Below are 23,683 nucleotides of genomic sequence, written 5' to 3' on the forward strand. Positions count from 1 at the left end.
TACAGTGCCAGAGCGTTGCAATGCCAGGCTCTCACAGTGCCAGAGTGACACAATGCAGAATGTCACTGTGCCAGAGAGTCACAATTCAGAGTATCACAATACAGAGTGTCACAATGCAGAGTGTCACAGTTCTAGAGTGTCACAGTGCCACATTATCACAGTGCCAGCGTCACAGGGCCAGAGTGTCAGAATGCGAGTGTCACAATGCAGAGTGTCAGATTGCCACAGTGTCACAGTGCCAGAATGTCGCACTGCCAGAGTGTCACAATGTGAGTATCGCAATGCAGAGTGTCACAGTGCCAGAGCGTCACAATGCAGAGTGTCACAGGGCCAGAGTGTCACTATGCCAGAGAATGATTATGAAGTATGTCACTCTGCTAGAGTGTCACAATGCAGAGTGTCACAGTTCCAGAGTGTCACAATGCCAGTGTGTCACAGTGCCAGAGCGTCACAATGCAGTGTGCCACTGTGCCAGAGTGTCACAATGCAGAGTGTTACAGTGCCAGAGTGTCACAATGCCAGTCTCTCACTGTGCCAGAGTGTCACAATTCAGACTGTCAGAATACAGAGTGTCACAATGCAGTGTCACAATGCAGACTGTCACAGTTCTAGAGTGTCACAGCGCCAGAGAGTCACATTGCAGAGCGTCACAATGCAGTGTCACAATGCAGAGTGTCACAGTGCCATAGTCACAATGCAGAGTGTCACAATGCCAAAGTGTCACAATGCAGAGTGCCACTGTGCCAGAGTTTCACAATGTCAGAATCTCAGAGTGCCAGAGTGTCACAATGCAGAGTGTCACTGTGCCAGAGAGTCACAGAGTCTCACAGTTCCATAGTGTCACAATGCAGAGTGTCACAATGCAATGTCATAGTGCCAGAGTGTCACAATGCAGAGTGCCACTGTGCCAGAGTGTCACAATGCAGAGAGTCGCAATGCTATGTCACAGTGCCAGAGTGTCACAATGCCAGAGTCACTGTGCCAGAGTGTCGCAATGCCAGAGTCTCACAGTGCCATAGTGTCGCTATGCAGAATGTCACAGTGCCAGAGTGTCACAGTGGCAGAGTATCACAATGCAGAACGGCACGGTGCCAGAGTGACACAATGCAGAGTGTCACAGTGCCAGAGTGCCACAATGCCAGAGTGTCACAATCCATGGTGTCACAATGTAGAATGTCACAGTGCCAGAGTGTCACAATGCAGAGTGTCACAATGCCAGAACAGCACGGTGCCAGAGTGTCACAATGCAGAGTGTCACAATGCCAGAACAGCACGGTGCAAGAGTGACACAATTCAGAGTGTCACAATGCAGAATGTCACAGCGCCAGAGTGTCACAATCCAGAGTGTCACAATGTAGAATGTCACAGCGCCAGAGTGTCAAAATGCAGAGTGTCACAGTGACAGAGTGTCACAATGCAAAGTGTCACAGTGCCAAAGTGTCACAATGCAGAGTGTCACACTGCAGAATGTCACAAGGACAGAGTGTCACGGTCCTAGAGTGTCACAATGACAGAATGTCACAGTGCCAGTGTGTCACATTGCAGAGAGACACAATGCAGAGTGTCACAGTGCCAGAGTGTCACAATGCAGAGTATCACACTGCAGAGTGTCACTGTGCCAGAGTGTCACAATGAGAGAGTGTCACAGTGCCAGAGTGTCACAATGCAGAGTGTCACTGTGCCAGAGTGCCACTGTGCCAGAGTGTCACAATGAATGAGTGTCACAGTGCCAGAGTGTCACAATGCAGAGTGTCACAATGCAGAGTGTCACAGTGCCAGAGTGTCACAATGCAGAGTGCCACTGTGCCAGAGTGTCACAATGCAGAGAGTCGCAATGCAATTGCACAGTGCCAGAGTATCACAATGCAGAGTGTCACAGTGCCACAGTGTCACAGTGCTAGAGTGTCACAGTGCCAGAGTCACAATGCAGAGTGTCACAATGCAGTGTGTTACAGTGCCAGAGCGTTGCAATGCCAGACCCTCACAGTGTCAGAGTGTCACAATGCAGAATGTCACTGTGCCAGAGAGTCACAATTCAGAGTATCACAATACAGAGTGTCACAATGGAGAGTGTCACAATGCAGACTGTCACAGTGCCAGAGTGTCACAGTGCCAGAGTGTCACAATGCAGAGTGTCACAATCCACAGTGTCACAATGTAGAATGTCACAGCGCCAGAGTGTCTCAATGCAGAGTGTCACAGTGCCAGAGTGTCACAATGCAGAGTTTCACACTGTAGAATGTCACAATGCCAGAGTGTCACGGTCCCAGAGTGTCACAATGACAGAATGTCACAGTGCCAGTGTGTCACAATGCAGAGTGTCACAATGCAGAGTGTCACAGTGCCAGAGTGTCACAATGCACAGTGCCACAGTGCCAGAGTGTCACAATGCCAGAATCTCAGGGTGCTAGAGTGTCACAATGCAGACTCTCACAGTGCCAGAGTGTCACAATGCAGAGAGTCGCAAAGCAATGTCACAGTGCCAGAGTGTCACAATGCAGAGTGTCACTGCGCCAGAGTGTCCCAATGCAGAGAGTCGCAATGCGATATCACACTGCCAGAGCATCACAAAGACAGTGTCACAGTGCTAGAGTGTCACAATTCAGAGTGTTACAATGCCACAGTGTCACAATGTCAGAGTCTCACAGTGCCATTGTGCCACAGAGCCAGAATGTCAGAATGCGAGTGTCACAATGCAGAGTGTCAGACTGCCACAGTGTCAGAGTGCCAGAATGTCGCAGTGCCAGAGTGTCACAATGTTAGTATCACAATGCAGAGTGTCACAGTGCCAGAGTGTCACAATGCAGAGTGTCACAGTGCCAGAGTGTCACAATGCCAGAGAATGACACTGCAGAATCTCACTCTGCTAGAGAGTAACAGTGCAGAGTGTCACAGTTCCAGTGTCACGATGCCAGAGTTTCACAGTGCCAGAGTGTCACAATGCAGAGTGTCACAATGCAGAGTGTCACAGTGCCAGAGTGTCAGAATGCACAGTGCCACTGTGCCAGAGTGTCACAATGTCAGAATCTCAGAGTGCCAGAGTGTCACAATGCAGAGTGCCACTGTGCCAGAGAGTCACAATTCAGAGTATCACAATACAGAGTGTCACAATGCAGAGTGCCACTGTGCCAGAGTGTCACAATGCAGAGTGTCGCAATGCTATGTCACAGTGCCAGAGTGTCACAATGCCAGTGTCACTGTGCCAGAGTGTCGCAATGCCAGAGTCTCACAGTGCCATAGTGTCGCAATGCAGAATGTCAATGTGCCAGAGTGTCACAATGCCAGAGTGTCACAATGCAGACTGTCGCAATGCAGAGTGTCACAATGAAGAGTGTTACAGTGACAGAGTATCACAATGCAGAACGGCACGGTGCCAGAGTGACACAATGCAGAGTGTCACAGTGCCAGAGTGCCACAATGCCAGAGTGTCACACTCCAGAGTGTCACAATGTAGAATGTCACAGTGCCAGAGTGTCACAATGCAGAGTGTCACAGTGCCAGAGTGTTACAATGCAGAGTGTCACACTGCAGAATGTCACAAGGACAGAGTGTCACGGTCCTAGAGTGTCACAATGACAGAATGTCACAGTGCCAGTGTGTCACAATGCAGAGTGTCACAGTGCCAGAGTGTCACAATGCAGAGTATCACACTGCAGAGTGTCACTGTGCCAGAGTGTCACAATAAGAGAGTGTCACAGTGCCAGAGTGTCACAATGACAGAGTGTCACAGTGCCAGAGTGTCACAATCCAAAACGTCACTGTGAAAGAATGACACTGTGCCAGAGTGTCACAATGACAGAGTGTCACAGTGCCAGAGTGTCACAATGCAGAGTGCCACTGTGCCAGAGTGTCACAATGCAGAGAGTCGCAATGCAATGCCACAGTGCCAGAGTATCACAATGCAGAGTGGCACAGTGCCACAGTGTCACAGTGCTAGAGTGTCACAGTGCCAGAGTCACAATGCAGAGTGTCACAATGCAGTGTGTTACAGTGCCAGAGCGTTGCAATGCCAGACTCTCACAGTGTCAGAGTGTCACAATGCAGAATGTCACTGTGCCAGTGAGTCACAATTCAGAGTATCACAATACAGAGTGTCACAATGGAGAGTGTCACAATGCAGACTGTCACTGTGCCAGAGTGTCACAGTGCCAGAGTGTCACAATGCAGACTGTCACAGTGCCATAGTCACAATGCAGAGTGTCACAATACCAAAGTGTCACATTGCCAGAGTGTCACAGCGCAGATTGTCACAATGCAGAGTGTCACAATGCAGAGTGTTACAGTACCAGAGTGTCACAATGCCAAAGCGTCACAGTGCCAGAGTGTCACAATGCAGAACGGCACGGTGGAAGAGTGACACAATGCAGAGTGTCACAATGTAGAATGTCACAGCGCCAGAGTGTCAGAATGCAGAGTGTCACACTGCAGAATGTCACAATGCCAGAGTGTCACGGTCCCAGAGTGTCACAATGACAGAATGTCACAGTGCCAGAGTGTCACTGTGCCAGAGTGTCACTCTGCCAGAGTGTCACAATGAAGAGTGTTACTGTGACAGAGTATCACAATGCAGAACGGCACGGTGCCAGAGTGACACAATGCAGAGTGTCACAGTGCCAGAGTGGCACAATGCCAGAGTGTCACACTGCAGAGTGTCACAATGTAGAATGTCACAGTGTCAGAGTGCCACAATGCAGAGTGTCACAATGCCAGAACGGCACGGTGCAAGAGTGGCACAATGCCAGAGTGTCACACTCCAGAGTGTCACAATGTAGAATGTCACTGTGCCATAGTGTCACAATGCAGAGTGTCACAATGCAGGAACGGCACGGTGTCAGAGTGTCACAATGTAGAATGTCACAGTGCCAGAGTGTCACAATGCAGAGTGTCACAGTGCCAGAGTGTCACAATGCAGTGTCACAATGCAGAGTGTCACAGTGCCATAGTCACAATGCAGAGTGTCACAATACCAAAGTGTCACATTGCCAGAGTGTCACAGCGCAGATTGTCACAATGCAGAGTGTCACAATGCAGAGTGTTACAGTACCAGAGTGTCACAATGCAGAGTGTCGCAGTGACAGAGTGTCATAATGCAGAACGGCACGGTGCAAGAGTGACAGAATGCAGAGTGTCACAATGCAGAATGTCACAGCGCCAGAGTGTCACAATGCAGAGTGTCACAGTGACAGAGTGTCACAATGAAGAACGGCACGGTGCAAGAGTGACACAATGCAGAGTGTCACAATGCAGAATGTCACTGTGCCAGAGTGTCACAATCCAGAGTGTCACAATGTAGAATGTCACAGCGCCAGAGTGTCAGAATGCAGAGTGTCACACTGCAGAATGTCACAATGCAGAGTGTCACAATGAAGAGTGTTACTGTGACAGAGTATCACAATGCAGAGCAGCACAGTGCCAGAGTGACACAATGCAGAGTGTCACAGTGCCAGAGTGCCACAATGCCAGAGTGTCACACTCCAGAGTGTCACAATGTAGAATGTCACAGTGCCAGAGTGTCACAATGCAGAGTTTCATAGTCCCAGAGTGTCACAATGCAGAGTGTCACACTGCAGAATGTCACAAGGACAGTGTCACAGTCCTAGAGTGTCACAATGACAGAATGTCACAGTGCCACTGTGTCACAATGCAGAGAGACACAATGCAGAGTGTCACAGTGCCAGAGTGTCACAATGCAGAGTATCACACTGCAGAGTGTCACTGTGCCAGAGTGTCAAAATGAGAGAGTGTCACAGTGCCAGAGTATCACAATGACAGAGAGTCACAGTGCCAGAGTGTCACAATGCAGAGTGTCACTGTGCCAGAGTGTCACTGTGCCAGAGTGTCACAATGACAGAGTGTCACAGTGCCAGAGTGTCACAATGCAGAGTGTCACAATGCAGAGTGTCACAGTGCCAGAGTGTCACAATGCAGAGAGTCGCAATGCAATGCCACAGTGCCAGAGTATCACAATGCAGAGTGTCACAGTGCCACAGTGTCACAGTGCCAGAGTGTCACAGTGCCAGAGTCACAATGCAGAGTGTCACAATGCAGTGTGTTACAGTTCCAGAGCGTTACAATGCCAGACTCTCACAGTGTCAGAGTGTCACAATGCAGAATGTCACTGTGCCAGAGAGTCACAATTCAGAGTATCACAATACAGAGTGTCACAATGGAGAGTGTCACAATGCAGAATGTCACAAGGACAGAGTGTCGCGGTCCTAGAGTGTCACAATGACAGAATGACACAGTGCCAGTGTGTCACAATGCAGAGAGACACAATGCAGAGTGTCACAGTGCCAGAGTGTCACAATGCAGAGTATCACAATGCAGAATGTCACTGTGCCAGAGAGTCACAATTCAGAGTATCACAATACAGAGTGTCACAATGGAGAGTGTCACAATGCAGACTGTCACAGTGCCAGAGTGTCACAGTGCCAGAGTGTCACAATGCAGTGTGTCACAATGCAGAGTGTCACAGTGCCAGAGTGTCACAATGCAGAGTGCCACTGTGCCAGAGTGTCACAATGCAGAGCGTCACAATACAGAGTGTCACAATGCAGAGTGTCACAGTGGCAGAGTGCCACAGTGCCAGATTATCACAGTGCCAGCGTCACAGGGCCAGAGTGTCAGAATGCGAGTGTCACAATGCAGAGTGTCAGATTGCCACAGTGTCACAGTGCCAGAATGTCGCAGTGCCAGAGTGTCACAATGTGAGTATCACAATGCAGAGTGTCACAGTGCCAGAGCGTCACAATGCAGAGTGTCACAGTGCCAGAGAGTCACTATGCCAGAGAATGACTATGAAGTATGTCACTCTGCTAGAGTGTCACAATGCAGAGTGTCACAGTTCCAGAGTGTCACAATGCCAGTGTGTCACAGTGCCAGAGCGTCTTAATGCAGTGTGCCACTGTGCCAGAGTGTCACAATGCCAGAATGTCACAGTGCCAGAGTGTACAATGCAGAGTGTCACAATGCAGAGTGTCATAGTGCCAGAGTTTCACAATGCAGAGTGCCACTGTGCTAGAATGTCACAATGCAGAGTGTCACAATGCAGAGTGTCACAGTGCCAGAGTTTCGCAATGCAGAGTGCCACTGTGCCAGTGTCACAATGCAGAGAGTCGCAATGCAATGTCACAGTGCCAGAGTGTCACAATGCAGAGTGCCACAGTGGCAGAGTGTCACAATCCATGGTGTCACAATGTAGAATGTCACAGTGCCAGAGTGTCACAATGCAGAGTGTCACAATGCCAGAACGGCACGGTGCCAGAGTGTCACAATGCAGAGTGTCACAATGCCAGAACGGCACGGTGCAAGAGTGACACAATGCAGAGTGTCACAATGTAGAATGTCACAGCGCCAGAATGTCAAAATGCAGAGTGTCACAGTGACAGAGTGTCACAATGAAAAGTGTCACAGTGCCAAAGTGTCACAATGCAGAGTGTCACACTGCAGAATGTCACAAGGACAGAGTGTCACGGTCCTAGAGTGTCACAATGACAGAATGTCACAGTGCCAGTGTGTCACAATGCAGAGAGACACAATGCAGAGTGTCTCAGTGCCAGAGTGTCACAGTGCCAGAGTGTCACAATGCAGAGTGTCACAATCCACAGTGTCACAATGTAGAATGTCACAGCGCCAGAGTGTCACAATGCAGAGTGTCACAGTGCCAGAGTGTCACAATGCAGAGTGTCACACTGTAGAATGTCACAATGCCAGAGTGTCACGGTCCCAGAGTGTCACAATGACAGAATGTCACAGTGCCAGTGTGTTACAATGCAGAGTGTCACAGTGCCAGAGTGTCACAATGCACAGTGCCACAGTGCCAGAGTGTCACAATGCCAGAATCTCAGGGTGCTAGAGTGTCACAATGCAGAGTGCCACAGTGCCAGAGTGTCACAATGCTGAGAGTCGCAATGCAATGTCACAGTGCCAGAGTGTCACAATGCAGAGTGTCACTGCGCCAGAGTGTCCCAATGCAGAGAGTCGCAATGCTATATCACAGTGCCAGAGCGTCACAAAGAGAGTGTCACAGTGCTAGAGTGTCACAATGCAGAGTGTTACAGTGCCACAGTGTCACAATGCCAGAGTCTCACAGTGCCACAGTGTCACAATGCCAGAGTCTCACAGTGCCATAGTGTCACAATGCAGAGTGTCACAGTGTAAGAGAGTCACAATGCCAGAGTGTCACAGTGCCGGAGCATCACAATGCAGGGTGTCACAGTGCCAGAGTGCCACTATGCCAGAAAATGACTATGAAGAATGTCACTCTGCTAGAGTGTCACAATGCAGAGTGTCACAGTTCCAGAGTGTCACAATGCCAGTGTGTCACAGTGCCAGAGCGTCACAATGCAGTGTGCCACTGTGCAAGAGTGCCACAATGCCAGAATGTCACAGTGCCAGAGTGTACAATGCAGAGTGTCACAATGCAGAGTGTCATAGTGCCAGAGTTTCACAATGCAGAGTGCCACTGTGCTAGAATGTCACAATGCAGAGTGTCACAATGCAGAGTGTCACAGTGCCGGAGTTTCGCAATGCAGAGTGCCACTGTGCCAGTGTCACAATGCAGAGAGTCGCAATGCAATGTCACAGTGCCAGAGTGTCACAATGCAGAGTGCCACTGTGCCAGAGTGTCACAATGCAGAGTGTCGCAATGCCATGTCACAGTGCTAGAGTGTCACAATGCAGACTCCCACAGTGCCAGAGTGTCACAGTGCCAGTGTCACAGTGCTAGAGTGTCACAATGCTGAGTGTCACAAAGCAGAGTATCACAATGCAGAGTGTTACAGTGCCACAGTGTCACAATGCCAGACTCTCACAGTGCCATAGTGTGACAATGCAGAATGTCACAGTGCCAGAGTGTCACAATACCGAGTGTCACAGTGCCAGGGTATCACAATGCAGAGTGCTACTGCGCCAGAGTGTCACAATACCAGAATGTCACAGTGCCAGAGTGTCACAATGCAGAGTGTCACAATGCAGAGTGTCACAGTGCCACAGTGTCACCGTGCTAGAGTGTCACAATGCCAGAGTCACAATGTAGAGTGTCACAATGCAGAGTGTTACAGTGCCAGAGTGTCACAATGCCAGACTCTCACAGTGCCAGTGCCACAATGCAGAATGTCACTGTGCCAGAGTGTCACAATTCAGACTGTCAGAATACAGAGTGTCATAATGCAGAGTGTCAGATTGCCACAGTGTCACAGTGCCAGAATGTCGCAGTGCCAGAGTGTCACAATGTGAGTATCACAAAGCAGAGTGTCACAGTACCAGAGCGTCACAATGCAGAGTGTCACAGTTCCAGAGTGTCACTATGCCAGAGAATGACAATGCAGAATGTCACTCTGCTAGAGTGTCACAATGCAGAGTGTCACAGTGCCAGAGTATCACAATGCAGTGTGTCACAATGCAGAGTGTCACAGTGCCAGAGTGTCACAATGCAGAGTGCCACTGTGCCAGAGTGTCACAATGCAGAGCGTCACAATACAGAGTGTCACAATGCAGAGTGTCACAGTGGCAGAGTGTCACAGTGCCAGATTATCACAGTGCCAGCGTCACAGGGCCAGAGTGTCAGAATGCGAGTGTCACAATGCAGAGTGTCAGATTGCCACAGTGTCACAGTGCCAGAATGTCGCAGTGCCAGAGTGTCACAATGTGAGTATCGCAATGCAGAGTGTCACAGTGCCAGAGCGTCACAATGCAGAGTGTCACAGTGCCAGAGTGTCATTTGCCAGAGAATGACTATGAAGTATGTCACTCTGCTAGAGTGTCACAATGCAGAGTGTCACAGTTCCAGAGTGTCATAATGCCAGTGTGTCACAGTGCGAGAGCGTCTTAATGCAGTGTGCCACTGTGCCAGAGTGTCACAATGCCAGAATGTCACAGTGCCAGAGTGTACAATGCAGAGTGTCACAATGCAGAGTGTCATAGTGCCAGAGTTTCGCAATGCAGAGTGCCACTGTGCCAGTGTCACAATGCAGAGAGTCGCAATGCAATGTCACAGTGCCAGAGTGTCACAATGCAGAGTGCCACTGTGCCAGAGTGTCACAATACAGAGTGTCGCAATGCCATGTCACAGTGCTAGAGTGTCACAATGCAGACTCCCACAGTGCCAGAGTGTCACAGTGCTAGAGTGTCACAATGCAGAATGTCACAGTGCCAGAGTGTCACAATACCAGAGTGTCACAGTGCCAGGGTATCACAATGCAGAGTGCTACTGCGCCAGAGTGTCACAATACCAGAATGTCACAGTGCAGAGTGTCACAATGCCGAGTGTCACAATGCAGAGTGTCACAGTGCCACAGTGTCACAGTGCTAGAGTGTCACAATGCCAGAGTCACAATGTAGAGTGTCACAATGCAGAGTGTTACAGTGCCAGTGTCACAATGCCAGACTCTCACAGTGCCAGAGTGTCACAATGCAGAATGTCACTGTGCCAGAGTGTCACAATTCAGACTGTCAGAATACAGAGTGTCACAATGCAGAGTGTCACAATGCAGACTGTCACAGTTCTAGAGTGTCACAGCGCCAGAGAGTCACATTGCAGAGCGTCACAATGCAGTGTCACAATGCAGAGTGTCACAGTGCCATAGTCACAATGCAGAGTGTCACAATGCCAAAGTGTCACAATGCAGAGTGCCACTGTGCCAGAGTTTCACAATGTCAGAATCTCAGAGTGCCAGAGTGCCACAATGCAGAGTGTCACTGTGCCAGAGAGTCACAGAGTCTCACAGTGCCATAGTGTCACAATACAGAGTGTCACAATGCAATGTCATAGTGCCAGAGTGTCACAATGCAGAGTGCCACTGTGCCAGAGTGTCACAATGCAGAGTGTCGCAATGCTATGTCACAGTGCCAGAGTGTCACAATGCCAGTGTCACTGTGCCAGAGTGTCGCAATGCCAGAGTCTCACAGTGCCATAGTGTCGCAATGCAGAATGTCACAGTGCCAGAGTGTCACAGTGACAGAGTATCACAATGCAGAACGGCACGGTGCCAGAGTGACACAATGCAGTGTGTCACAATGCAGAGTGTCACAGTGCCAGAGTGACACAATGCAGAGTGCCACTGTGCCAGAGTGTCACAATGCAGAGCGTCACAATACAGAGTGTCACAATGCAGAGTGTCACAGTGGCAGAGTGTCACAGTGCCAGATTATCACAGTGCCAGCATCACAGGGCCAGAGTGTCAGAATGCGAGTGTCAGAATGCAGAGTGTCAGATTGCCACAGTGTCATAGTGCCAGAATGTCGCAGTGCCAGAGTGTCACAATGTGAGTATCGCAATGCAGAGTGTCACAGTGCCAGAGCGTCACAATGCAGAGTGTCACAGTGCCAGAGTGTCACTATGCCAGAGAATGACTATGAAGTATGTCACTCTGCTAGAGTGTCACAATGCAGAGTGTCACAGTTCCAGAGTGTCACAATGCCAGTGTGTCACAGTGCCAGAGCGTCTTAATGCAGTGTGCCACTGTGCCAGAGTGTCACAATGCCAGAATGTCACAGTGCCAGAGTGTACAATGCAGAGTGTCACAATGCAGAGTGTCATAGTGCCAGAGTTTCGCAATGCAGAGTGCCACTGTGCCAGTGTCACAATGCAGAGAGTCGCAATGCAATGTCACAGTGCCAGAGTGTCACAATGCAGAGTGCCACTGTGCCAGAGTGTCACAATGCAGAGTGTCGCAATGCCATGTCACAGTGCTAGAGTGTCACAATGCAGACTCCCACAGTGCCAGAGTGTCACAGTGCTAGAGTGTCACAATGCAGAATGTCACAGTGCCAGAGTGTCACAATACCAGAGTGTCACAGTGCCAGGGTATCACAATGCAGAGTGCTACTGCGCCAGAGTGTCACAATACCAGAATGTCACAGTGCCAGAGTGTCACAATGCAGAGTGTCACAATGCAGAGTGTCACAGTGCCACAGTGTCACAGTGCTGGAGTGTCACAATGCCAGAGTCACAATGTAGAGTGTCACAATGCAGAGTGTTACAGTGCCAGAGTGTCACAATGCCAGACCCTCACATTGCCAGAGTGTCACAATGCAGAATGTCACGGTGCCAGAGTGTCACAATTCAGACTGTCAGAATACAGAGTGTCACAATGCAAAGTGTCACAATGCAGACTGTCACAGTTCTAGAGTGTCACAGCGCCAGAGAGTCACATTGCAGAGCATCACAATGCAGTGTCACAATGCAGAGTGTCACAGTGCCATAGTCACAATGCAGAGTGTCACAATGCCAAAGTGTCACAATGCAGAGTGCCACTGTGCCAGAGTTTCACAATGTCAGAATCTCAGAGTGCCAGAGTGCCACAATGCAGAGTGTCACTGTGCCAGAGAGTCACAGAGTCTCACAGTGCCATAGTGTCACAATACAGAGTGTCACAATGCAATGTCATAGTGCCAGAGTGTCACAATGCAGAGTGCCACTGTGCCAGAGTGTCACAATGCAGAGTGTCGCAATGCTATGTCACAGTGCCAGAGTGTCACAATGCCAGTGTCACTGTGCCAGAGTGTCGCAATGCCAGAGTCTCACAGTGCCATAGTGTCGCAATGCAGAATGTCACAGTGCCAGAGTGTCACTGTGCCAGAGTGTCGCAATGCCAGAGTCTCACAGTGCCATAGTGTCGCAATGCAGAATGTCACAGTGCCAGAGTGTCACAGTGACAGAGTATCACAATGCAGAACGGCACGGTGCCAGAGTGACACAATGCAGAGTGTCTCAGTGCCAGAGTGCTACAATGACAGAGTGTCACAATCCATGGTGTCACAATGTAGAATGTCACAGTGCCAGAGTGTCACAATGCAGAGTGTCACAATGCCAGAACGGCACGGTGCCAGAGTGTCACAATGGAGAGTGTCACAATGCCAGAACGGCACGGTGCAAGAGTGACACAATGCAGAGTGTCACAATGCAGAGTGTCACAATGCCGAGTGTCACAATGTAGAATGTCACAGCGCCAGAGTGTCAAAATGCAGAGAGACACAATGCAGAGTGTCACAGTGCCAGAGTGTCACAATGCAGAGTATCACACTGCAGAGTGTCACTGTGCCAGAGTGTCACAATCAGAGAGTGTCACGGTCCTAGAGTGTCACAATGACAGAATGTCACAGTGCCAGTGTGTCACAATGCAGAGTGTCACAATGCAGAGTGTCACAGTGCCAGAGTGTCACAATGCACAGTGCCACTATGCCAGAGTGTCCCAATGCAGAGAGTCGCAATGCTATATCACAGTGCCAGAGCGTCACAAAGAGAGTGTCTCAGTGCTAGTTTCACAATGCAGTGTTACAGTGCCACAGTGTCACAATGCCAGAGTCTCACAGTGCCATAGTGTCACAATGCAGAGTGTCACAGTGTAAGAGAGTCACAGTGCCAGAGTGTCACAATGCCAGAGTGTCACAATGCAGAGTGTCACAATCCACAGTGTCACAATGTAGAATGTCACAGCGCCAGAGTGTCACAATGCAGAGTGTCACAGTGCCAGTGTGTCACAATGCAGAGTGTCACACTGTAGAATGTCAAAATGCCAGAGTGTCACGGTCCCAGAGTGTCACAATGACAGAATGTCACAGTGCCAGTGTGTCACAATGCAGAGTGTCACAATGCAGAGTGTCACAGTGCCAGAGTGTCACAATGCACAGTGCCACTATGCCAGAGTGTCACAATGCCAGAATCTCAGGGTGCTAGAGTGTCACAATGCAGAGTGCCACTGTGCCAGAGTGTCACAATGCTGAGAGTCGCAATGCAATGTCACAGTGCCAGAGTGTCACAATGCAGTGTCACTGCGCCAGAGTGTCACAATTCAGACTGTCAGAATACAGAGTGTCACAATGCAGAGTGTCACAATGCAGACTGTCACAGTTCTAGAGTGTCACAGCGCCAGAGAGTCACATTGCAGAGCGTCACAATGCAGTGTCACAATGCAGAGTGTCACAGTGCCATAGTCACAATGCAGAGTGTCACAATGCCAAAGTGTCACAATGCAGAGTGCCACTGTGCCAGAGTTTCACAATGTCAGAATCTCAGAGTGCCAGAGTGCCACAATGCAGAGTGTCACTGTGCCAGAGAGTCACAGAGTCTCACAGTGCCATAGTGTCACAATACAGAGTGTCACAATGCAATGTCATAGTGCCAGAGTGTCACAATGCAGAGTGCCACTGTGCCAGAGTGTCACAATGCAGAGTGTCGCAATGCTATGTCACAGTGCCAGAGTGTCACAATGCCAGTGTCACTGTGCCAGAGTGTCGCAATGCCAGAGTCTCACAGTGCCATAGTGTCGCAATGCAGAATGTCACAGTGCCAGAGTGTCACAGTGACAGAGTATCACAATGCAGAACGGCACGGTGCCAGAGTGACACAATGCAGTGTGTCACAATGCAGAGTGTCACAGTGCCAGAGTGACACAATGCAGAGTGCCACTGTGCCAGAGTGTCACAATGCAGAGCGTCACAATACAGAGTGTCACAATGCAGAGTGTCACAGTGGCAGAGTGTCACAGTGCCAGATTATCACAGTGCCAGCATCACAGGGCCAGAGTGTCAGAATGCGAGTGTCAGAATGCAGAGTGTCAGATTGCCACAGTGTCATAGTGCCAGAATGTCGCAGTGCCAGAGTGTCACAATGTGAGTATCGCAATGCAGAGTGTCACAGTGCCAGAGCGTCACAATGCAGACTCCCACAGTGCCAGAGTGTCACTATGCCAGAGAATGACTATGAAGTATGTCACTCTGCTAGAGTGTCACAATGCAGAGTGTCACAGTTCCAGAGTGTCACAATGCCAGTGTGTCACAGTGCCAGAGCGTCTTAATGCAGTGTGCCACTGTGCCAGAGTGTCACAATGAGAGAGTGTCACAGTGCCAGAGTGTCACAATGCAGAGTGTCACAATGCAGAGTGTCATAGTGCCAGAGTTTCGCAATGCAGAGTGCCACTGTGCCAGTGTCACAATGCAGAGAGTCGCAATGCAATGTCACAGTGCCAGAGTGTCACAATGCAGAGTGCCACTGTGCCAGAGTGTCACAATGCAGAGTGTCGCAATGCCATGTCACAGTGCTAGAGTGTCACAATGCAGACTCCCACAGTGCCAGAGTGTCACAGTGCTAGAGTGTCACAATGCAGAATGTCACAGTGCCAGAGTGTCACAATACCAGAGTGTCACAGTGCCAGGGTATCACAATGCAGAGTGCTACTGCGCCAGAGTGTCACAATACCAGAATGTCACAGTGCCAGAGTGTCACAATGCAGAGTGTCACAATGCAGAGTGTCACAGTGCCACAGTGTCACAGTGCTGGAGTGTCACAATGCCAGAGTCACAATGTAGAGTGTCACAATGCAGAGTGTTACAGTGCCAGAGTGTCACAATGCCAGACCCTCACATTGCCAGAGTGTCACAATGCAGAATGTCACTGTGCCAGAGTGTCACAATTCAGACTGTCAGAATACAGAGTGTCACAATGCAAAGTGTCACAATGCAGACTGTCACAGTTCTAGAGTGTCACAGCGCCAGAGAGTCACATTGCAGAGCGTCACAATGCAGTGTCACAATGCAGAGTGTCACAGTGCCATAGTCACAATGCAGAGTGTCACAATGCCAAAGTGTCACAATGCAGAGTGCCACTGTGCCAGAGTTTCACAATGTCAGAATCTCAGAGTGCCAGAGTGCCACAATGCAGAGTGTCACTGTGCCAGAGAGTCACAGAGTCTCACAGTGCCATAGTGTCACAATACAGAGTGTCACAATGCAATGTCATAGTGCCAGAGTGTCACAATGCAGAGTGCCACTGTGCCAGAGTGTCACAATGCAGAGTGTCGCAATGCTATGTCACAGTGCCAGAGTGTCACAATGCCAGCGTCACTGTGCCAGAGTGTCGCAATGCCAGAGTCTCACAGTGCCATAGTGTCGCAATGCAGAATGTCACAGTGCCAGAGTGTCACTGTGCCAGAGTGTCGCAATGCCAGAGTCTCACAGTGCCATAGTGTCGCAATGCAGAATGTCACAGTGCCAGAGTGTCACAGTGACAGAGTATCACAATGCAGAACGGCACGGTGCCAGAGTGACACAATGCAGAGTGTCTCAGTGCCAGAGTGCTACAATGACAGAGTGTCACAATCCATGGTGTCACAATGTAGAATGTCACAGTGCCAGAGTGTCACAATGCAGAGTGTCACAATGCCAGAACGGCACGGTGCCAGAGTGTCACAATGGAGAGTGTCACAATGCCAGAACGGCACGGTGCAAGAGTGACACAATGCAGAGTGTCACAATGCAGAGTGTCACAATGCCGAGTGTCACAATGTAGAATGTCACAGCGCCAGAGTGTCAAAATGCAGAGAGACACAATGCAGAGTGTCACAGTGCCAGAGTGTCACAATGCAGAGTATCACACTGCAGAGTGTCACTGTGCCAGAGTGTCACAATCAGAGAGTGTCACAGTGCCAGAGTGTCACAATGCAGAGTGTCACAATGCAGAGTGTCACAATGCAGAGTGTCACAGTGCCAGAGTGTCACAATGCACAGTGCCACTATGCCAGAGTGTCCCAATGCAGAGAGTCGCAATGCTATATCACAGTGCCAGAGCATCACAAAGAGAGTGTCTCAGTGCTAGAGTTTCACAATGCAGAGTGTTACAGTGCCACAGTGTCACAATGCCAGAGTCTCACAGTGCCATAGTGTCACAATGCAGAGTGTCACAGTGTAAGAGAGTCACAGTGCCAGAGTGTCACAATGCCAGAGTGTCACAATGCAGAGTGTCACAATCCACAGTGTCACAATGTAGAATGTCACAGCGCCAGAGTGTCACAATGCAGAGTGTCACAGTGCCAGTGTGTCACAATGCAGAGTGTCACACTGTAGAATGTCAAAATGCCAGAGTGTCACGGTCCCAGAGTGTCACAATGACAGAATGTCACAGTGCCAGTGTGTCACAATGCAGAGTGTCACAATGCAGAGTGTCACAGTGCCAGAGTGTCACAATGCACAGTGCCACTATGCCAGAGTGTCCCAATGCAGAGAGTCGCAACGCTATATCACAGTGCCAGAGCGTCACAAAGAGAGTGTCTCAGTGCTAGAGTTTCACAATGCAGAGTGTTACAGTGCCACAGTGTCACAATGCCAGAGTCTCACAGTGCCATAGTGTCACAATGCAGAGTGTCACAGTGTAAGAGAGTCACAGTGCCAGAGTGTCACAATGCCAGAGTGTCACAATGCAGAGTGTCACAATCCACAGTGTCACAATGTAGAATGTCACAGCGCCAGAGTGTCACAATGCAGAGTGTCACAGTGCCAGTGTGTCACAATGCAGAGTGTCACACTGTAGAATGTCAAAATGCCAGAGTGTCACGGTCCCAGAGTGTCACAATGACAGAATGTCACAGTGCCAGTGTGTCACAATGCAGAGTGTCACAATGCAGAGTGTCACAGTGCCAGAGTGTCACAATGCACAGTGCCACTATGCCAGAGTGTCACAATGCCAGAATCTCAGGGTGCTAGAGTGTCACAATGCAGAGTGCCACTGTGCCAGAGTGTCACAATGCTGAGAGTCGCAATGCAATGTCACAGTGCCAGAGTGTCACAATGCAGTGTCACTGCGCCAGAGTGTCACAATTCAGACTGTCAGAATACAGAGTGTCACAATGCAGAGTGTCACAATGCAGACTGTCACAGTTCTAGAGTGTCACAGCGCCAGAGAGTCACATTGCAGAGCGTCACAATGCAGTGTCACAATGCAGAGTGTCACAGTGCCATAGTCACAATGCAGAGTGTCACAATGCCAAAGTGTCACAATGCAGAGTGCCACTGTGCCAGAGTTTCACAATGTCAGAATCTCAGAGTGCCAGAGTGCCACAATGCAGAGTGTCACTGTGCCAGAGAGTCACAGAGTCTCACAGTGCCATAGTGTCACAATACAGAGTGTCACAATGCAATGTCATAGTGCCAGAGTGTCACAATGCAGAGTGCCACTGTGCCAGAGTGTCACAATGCAGAGTGTCGCAATGCTATGTCACAGTGCCAGAGTGTCACAATGCCAGTGTCACTGTGCCAGAGTGTCGCAATGCCAGAGTCTCACAGTGCCATAGTGTCGCAATGCAGAATGTCACAGTGCCAGAGTGTCACAGTGACAGAGTATCACAATGCAGAACGGCACGGTGCCAGAGTGACACAATGCAGTGTGTCACAATGCAGAGTGTCACAGTGCCAGAGTGACACAATGCAGAGTGCCACTGTGCCAGAGTGTCACAATGCAGAGCGTCACAATACAGAGTGTCACAATGCAGAGTGTCACAGTGGCAGAGTGTCACAGTGCCAGATTATCACAGTGCCAGCATCACAGGGCCAGAGTGTCAGAATGCGAGTGTCAGAATGCAGAGTGTCAGATTGCCACAGTGTCATAGTGCCAGAATGTCGCAGTGCCAGAGTGTCACAATGTGAGTATCGCAATGCAGAGTGTCACAGTGCCAGAGCGTCACAATGCAGAGTGTCACAGTGCCAGAGTGTCACTATGCCAGAGAATGACTATGAAGTATGTCACTCTGCTAGAGTGTCACAATGCAGAGTGTCACAGTTCCAGAGTGTCACAATGCCAGTGTGTCACAGTGCCAGAGCGTCTTAATGCAGTGTGCCACTGTGCCAGAGTGTCACAATGAGAGAGTGTCACAGTGCCAGAGTGTCACAATGCAGAGTGTCACAATGCAGAGTGTCATAGTGCCAGAGTTTCGCAATGCAGAGTGCCACTGTGCCAGTGTCACAATGCAGAGAGTCGCAATGCAATGTCACAGTGCCAGAGTGTCACAATGCAGAGTGCCACTGTGCCAGAGTGTCACAATGCAGAGTGTCGCAATGCCATGTCACAGTGCTAGAGTGTCACAATGCAGACTCCCACAGTGCCAGAGTGTCACAGTGCTAGAGTGTCACAATGCAGAATGTCACAGTGCCAGAGTGTCACAATACCAGAGTGTCACAGTGCCAGGGTATCACAATGCAGAGTGCTACTGCGCCAGAGTGTCACAATACCAGAATGTCACAGTGCCAGAGTGTCACAATGCAGAGTGTCACAATGCAGAGTGTCACAGTGCCACATTGTCACAGTGCTGGAGTGTCACAATGCCAGAGTCACAATGTAGAGTGTCACAATGCAGAGTGTTACAGTGCCAGAGTGTCACAATGCCAGACCCTCACATTGCCAGAGTGTCACAATGCAGAATGTCACTGTGCCAGAGTGTCACAATTCAGACTGTCAGAATACAGAGTGTCACAATGCAAAGTGTCACAATGCAGACTGTCACAGTTCTAGAGTGTCACAGCGCCAGAGAGTCACATTGCAGAGCGTCACAATGCAGTGTCACAATGCAGAGTGTCACAGTGCCATAGTCACAATGCAGAGTGTCACAATGCCAAAGTGTCACAATGCAGAGTGCCACTGTGCCAGAGTTTCACAATGTCAGAATCTCAGAGTGCCAGAGTGCCACAATGCAGAGTGTCACTGTGCCAGAGAGTCACAGAGTCTCACAGTGCCATAGTGTCACAATACAGAGTGTCACAATGCAATGTCATAGTGCCAGAGTGTCACAATGCAGAGTGCCACTGTGCCAGAGTGTCACAATGCAGAGTGTCGCAATGCTATGTCACAGTGCCAGAGTGTCACAATGCCAGTGTCACTGTGCCAGAGTGTCGCAATGCCAGAGTCTCACAGTGCCATAGTGTCGCAATGCAGAATGTCACAGTGCCAGAGTGTCACTGTGCCAGAGTGTCGCAATGCCAGAGTCTCACAGTGCCATAGTGTCGCAATGCAGAATGTCACAGTGCCAGAGTGTCACAGTGACAGAGTATCACAATGCAGAACGGCACGGTGCCAGAGTGACACAATGCAGAGTGTCTCAGTGCCAGAGTGCTACAATGACAGAGTGTCACAATCCATGGTGTCACAATGTAGAATGTCACAGTGCCAGAGTGTCACAATGCAGAGTGTCACAATGCCAGAACGGCACGGTGCCAGAGTGTCACAATGGAGAGTGTCACAATGCCAGAACGGCACGGTGCAAGAGTGACACAATGCAGAGTGTCACAATGCAGAGTGTCACAATGCCGAGTGTCACAATGTAGAATGTCACAGCGCCAGAGTGTCAAAATGCAGAGAGACACAATGCAGAGTGTCACAGTGCCAGAGTGTCACAATGCAGAGTATCACACTGCAGAGTGTCACTGTGCCAGAGTGTCACAATCAGAGAGTGTCACGGTCCTAGAGTGTCACAATGACAGAATGTCACAGTGCCAGTGTGTCACAATGCAGAGTGTCACAATGCAGAGTGTCACAGTGCCAGAGTGTCACAATGCACAGTGCCACTATGCCAGAGTGTCCCAATGCAGAGAGTCGCAATGCTATATCACAGTGCCAGAGCGTCACAAAGAGAGTGTCTCAGTGCTAGAGTTTCACAATGCAGAGTGTTACAGTGCCACAGTGTCACAATGCCAGAGTCTCACAGTGCCATAGTGTCACAATGCAGAGTGTCACAGTGTAAGAGAGTCACAGTGCCAGAGTGTCACAATGCCAGAGTGTCACAATGCAGAGTGTCACAATCCACAGTGTCACAATGTAGAATGTCACAGCGCCAGAGTGTCACAATGCAGAGTGTCACAGTGCCAGTGTGTCACAATGCAGAGTGTCACACTGTAGAATGTCAAAATGCCAGAGTGTCACGGTCCCAGAGTGTCACAATGACAGAATGTCACAGTGCCAGTGTGTCACAATGCAGAGTGTCACAATGCAGAGTGTCACAGTGCCAGAGTGTCACAATGCACAGTGCCACTATGCCAGAGTGTCACAATGCCAGAATCTCAGGGTGCTAGAGTGTCACAATGCAGAGTGCCACTGTGCCAGAGTGTCACAATGCTGAGAGTCGCAATGCAATGTCACAGTGCCAGAGTGTCACAATGCAGTGTCACTGCGCCAGAGTGTCCCAATGCAGAGAGTCGCAATGCTCTATCACAGTGCCAGAGCGTCACAAAGAGAGTGTCACAGTGCTAGAGTGTCACAATGCAGAGTGTTACAGTGCCACAGTGTCACAATGCCAGAGTCTCACAGTGCCATAGTGTCACAATGCAGAGTGTCACAGTGTAAGAGAGTCACAATGCCAGAGTGTCACAGTGCCAGAGCGTCACAATGCAGAGTATCACAGTGCCAGAGTGTCACTATGCCAGAGAATGACTATGAAGAATGTCACTCTGCTAGAGTGTCACAATGCAGAGTGTCACAGTTCCAGAGTGTCACAATGCCAGAATGTCACAGTGCCAGAGTGTACAATGCAGAGTGTCACAATGCAGAGTGTCATAGTGCCAGAATTTCACAATGCAGAGTGCCACTGTGCTAGAATGTCACAATGCAGAGTGTCACAATGCAGAGTGTCACAGTGCCAGAGTTTCGCAATGCAGAGTGCCACTGTGCCAGTGTCACAATGCAGAGAGTCGCAATGCAATGTCACAGTGCCAGAGTGTCACAATGCAGAGTGCCACTGTGCCAGAGTGTCACAATGCAGAGTGTCGCAATGCCATGTCACAGTGCTAGTGTGTCACAATGCAGACTCCCACAGTGCCAGAGTGTCACAGTGCCAGTGTCACAGTGCTAGAGTGTCACAATGCTGAGTGTCACAAAGCAGAGCATCACAATGCAGAGTGTTACAGTGCCACAGCGTCACGATGCCAGACTCTCACAGTGCCATAGTGTCACAATGCAGAATGTCACAGTGCCAGAGTGTCACAATACCAGAGTGTCACAGTGCCAGGGTATCACAATGCAGAGTGCTACTGCGCCAGATTGTCACAATACCAGAATGTCACAGTGCCAGAGTGTCACAATGCAGAGTGTCACAATGCAGAGTGTCACAGTGTCACAGTGTCACAGTGCTAGAGTGTCACAATGCCAGAGTCACAATGTAGAGTGTCACAATGCAGAGTGTTACAGTGCCAGAGTGTCACAATGCCAGACTCTCACAGTGCCAGAGTGTCACAATGCAGAATGTCACTGTGCCAGAGTGTCACAATCAGAGAGTGTCACGGTCCCAGAGTGTCACAATGACAGAGTGTCACAGTGCCAGTGTGTCACAATGCAGAGTGTCACAATGCAGAGTGTCACAGTGCCAGAGTGTCACAATGCACAGTGCCACTATGCCAGAGTGTCCCAATGCAGAGAGTCGCAATGCTATATCACAGTGCCAGAGCGTCAAAAAGAGAGTGTCACAGTGCTAGAGTGTCACAATGCAGAGTGTTACAGTGCCACAGTGTCACAATGCCAGAGTCTCACAGTGCCATAGTGTCACAATGCAGAGTGTCACAGTGTAAGAGAGTCACAGTGCCAGAGTGTCACTGCGCCAGAGTGTCACAATGCAGAGTGTCACAATCCACAGTGTCACAAAGTAGAATGTCACAGCGCCAGAGTGTCACAATGCAGAGTGTCACAGTGCCAGGGAGTCACAGTGCTAGAATGTCACAATGCAGAATGTCACAGTGCCAGAGTGTCACAATACCAGAGTGTCACAGTGCCAGGGTACCACAATGCAGAGTGCCACTGTGCCAGAGTGTCACAATGCAGAGTGTCGCAATGCCATGTCACAGTGCTAGAGTGTCACAATGCAGACTCCCACAGTGCCAGAGTGTCACAGTGCTAGAGTGTCACAATGCAGAATGTCACAGTGCCAGAGTGTCACAATACCAGAGTGTCACAGTGCCAGGGTATCACAATGCCGAGTGCTACTGCGCCAGAGTGTCACAATACCAGAATGTCACAGTGCCAGAGTGTCACAATGCAGAGTGCCACTGTGCCAGAGTGTCACAATGCAGAGTGTCGCAATGCAGAGTGTTACAGTGCTAGAGTGTCACAATGCAGACTCCCACAGTGCCAGAGTGTCACAGTGCTAGAGTGTCACAATGCAGAATGTCACAGTGCCAGAGTGTCACAATACCAGAGTGTCACAGTGCCAGGGTATCAGAATGCAGAGTGCTACTGCGCCAGAGTGTCACAATACCAGAATGTCACATTGCAGAGCGTCACAATGCAGTGTCACAATGCAGAGTGTCACAGTGCCATAGTCACAATGCAGAGTGTCACAATGCCAAAGTGTCACAATGCAGAGTGCCACTGTGCCAGAGTTTCACAATGTCAGAATCTCAGAGTGCCAGAGTGTCACAATGCAGAGTGTCACTGTGCCAGATAGTCACAGAGTCTCACAGTGCCATAGTGTCACAATGCAAAGTGTCACAATGCAATGTCATAGTGCCAGAGTGTCACAATGCAGAGTGCCACTGTGCCAGAGTGTCACAATGCAGAGTGTCGCAATGCTATGTCACAGTGACAGAGTGTCACAATGCCAGTGTCACTGTGCCAGAGTGTCGCAATGCCAGAGTCTCACAGTGCCATAGTGTCACAATGCAGAATGTCACAGTGCCAGAGTGTCACAGTGACAGAGTACCACAATGCAGAACGGCACGGTGCCAGAGTGACACAATGCAGAGTGTCTCAGTGCCAGAGTGCTACAATGACAGAGTGTCACAATCCATGGTGTCACAATGTAGAATGTCACAGTGCCAGAGTGTCACAATGCAGAGTGTCACAATGGCAGAACGGCACGGTGCCAGAGTGTCACAATGGAGAGTGTCACAATGCCAGAACGGCACGGTGCAAGAGTGACACAATGCAGAGTGTCAC

Source organism: Melanerpes formicivorus, unplaced genomic scaffold, assembly GCF_026170545.1.
Source record: "Melanerpes formicivorus ecotype bairdi unplaced genomic scaffold, bMelFor1.0.p_v2 SCAF_130, whole genome shotgun sequence".
Taxonomy (NCBI): Eukaryota; Metazoa; Chordata; class Aves; order Piciformes; family Picidae; genus Melanerpes; species Melanerpes formicivorus.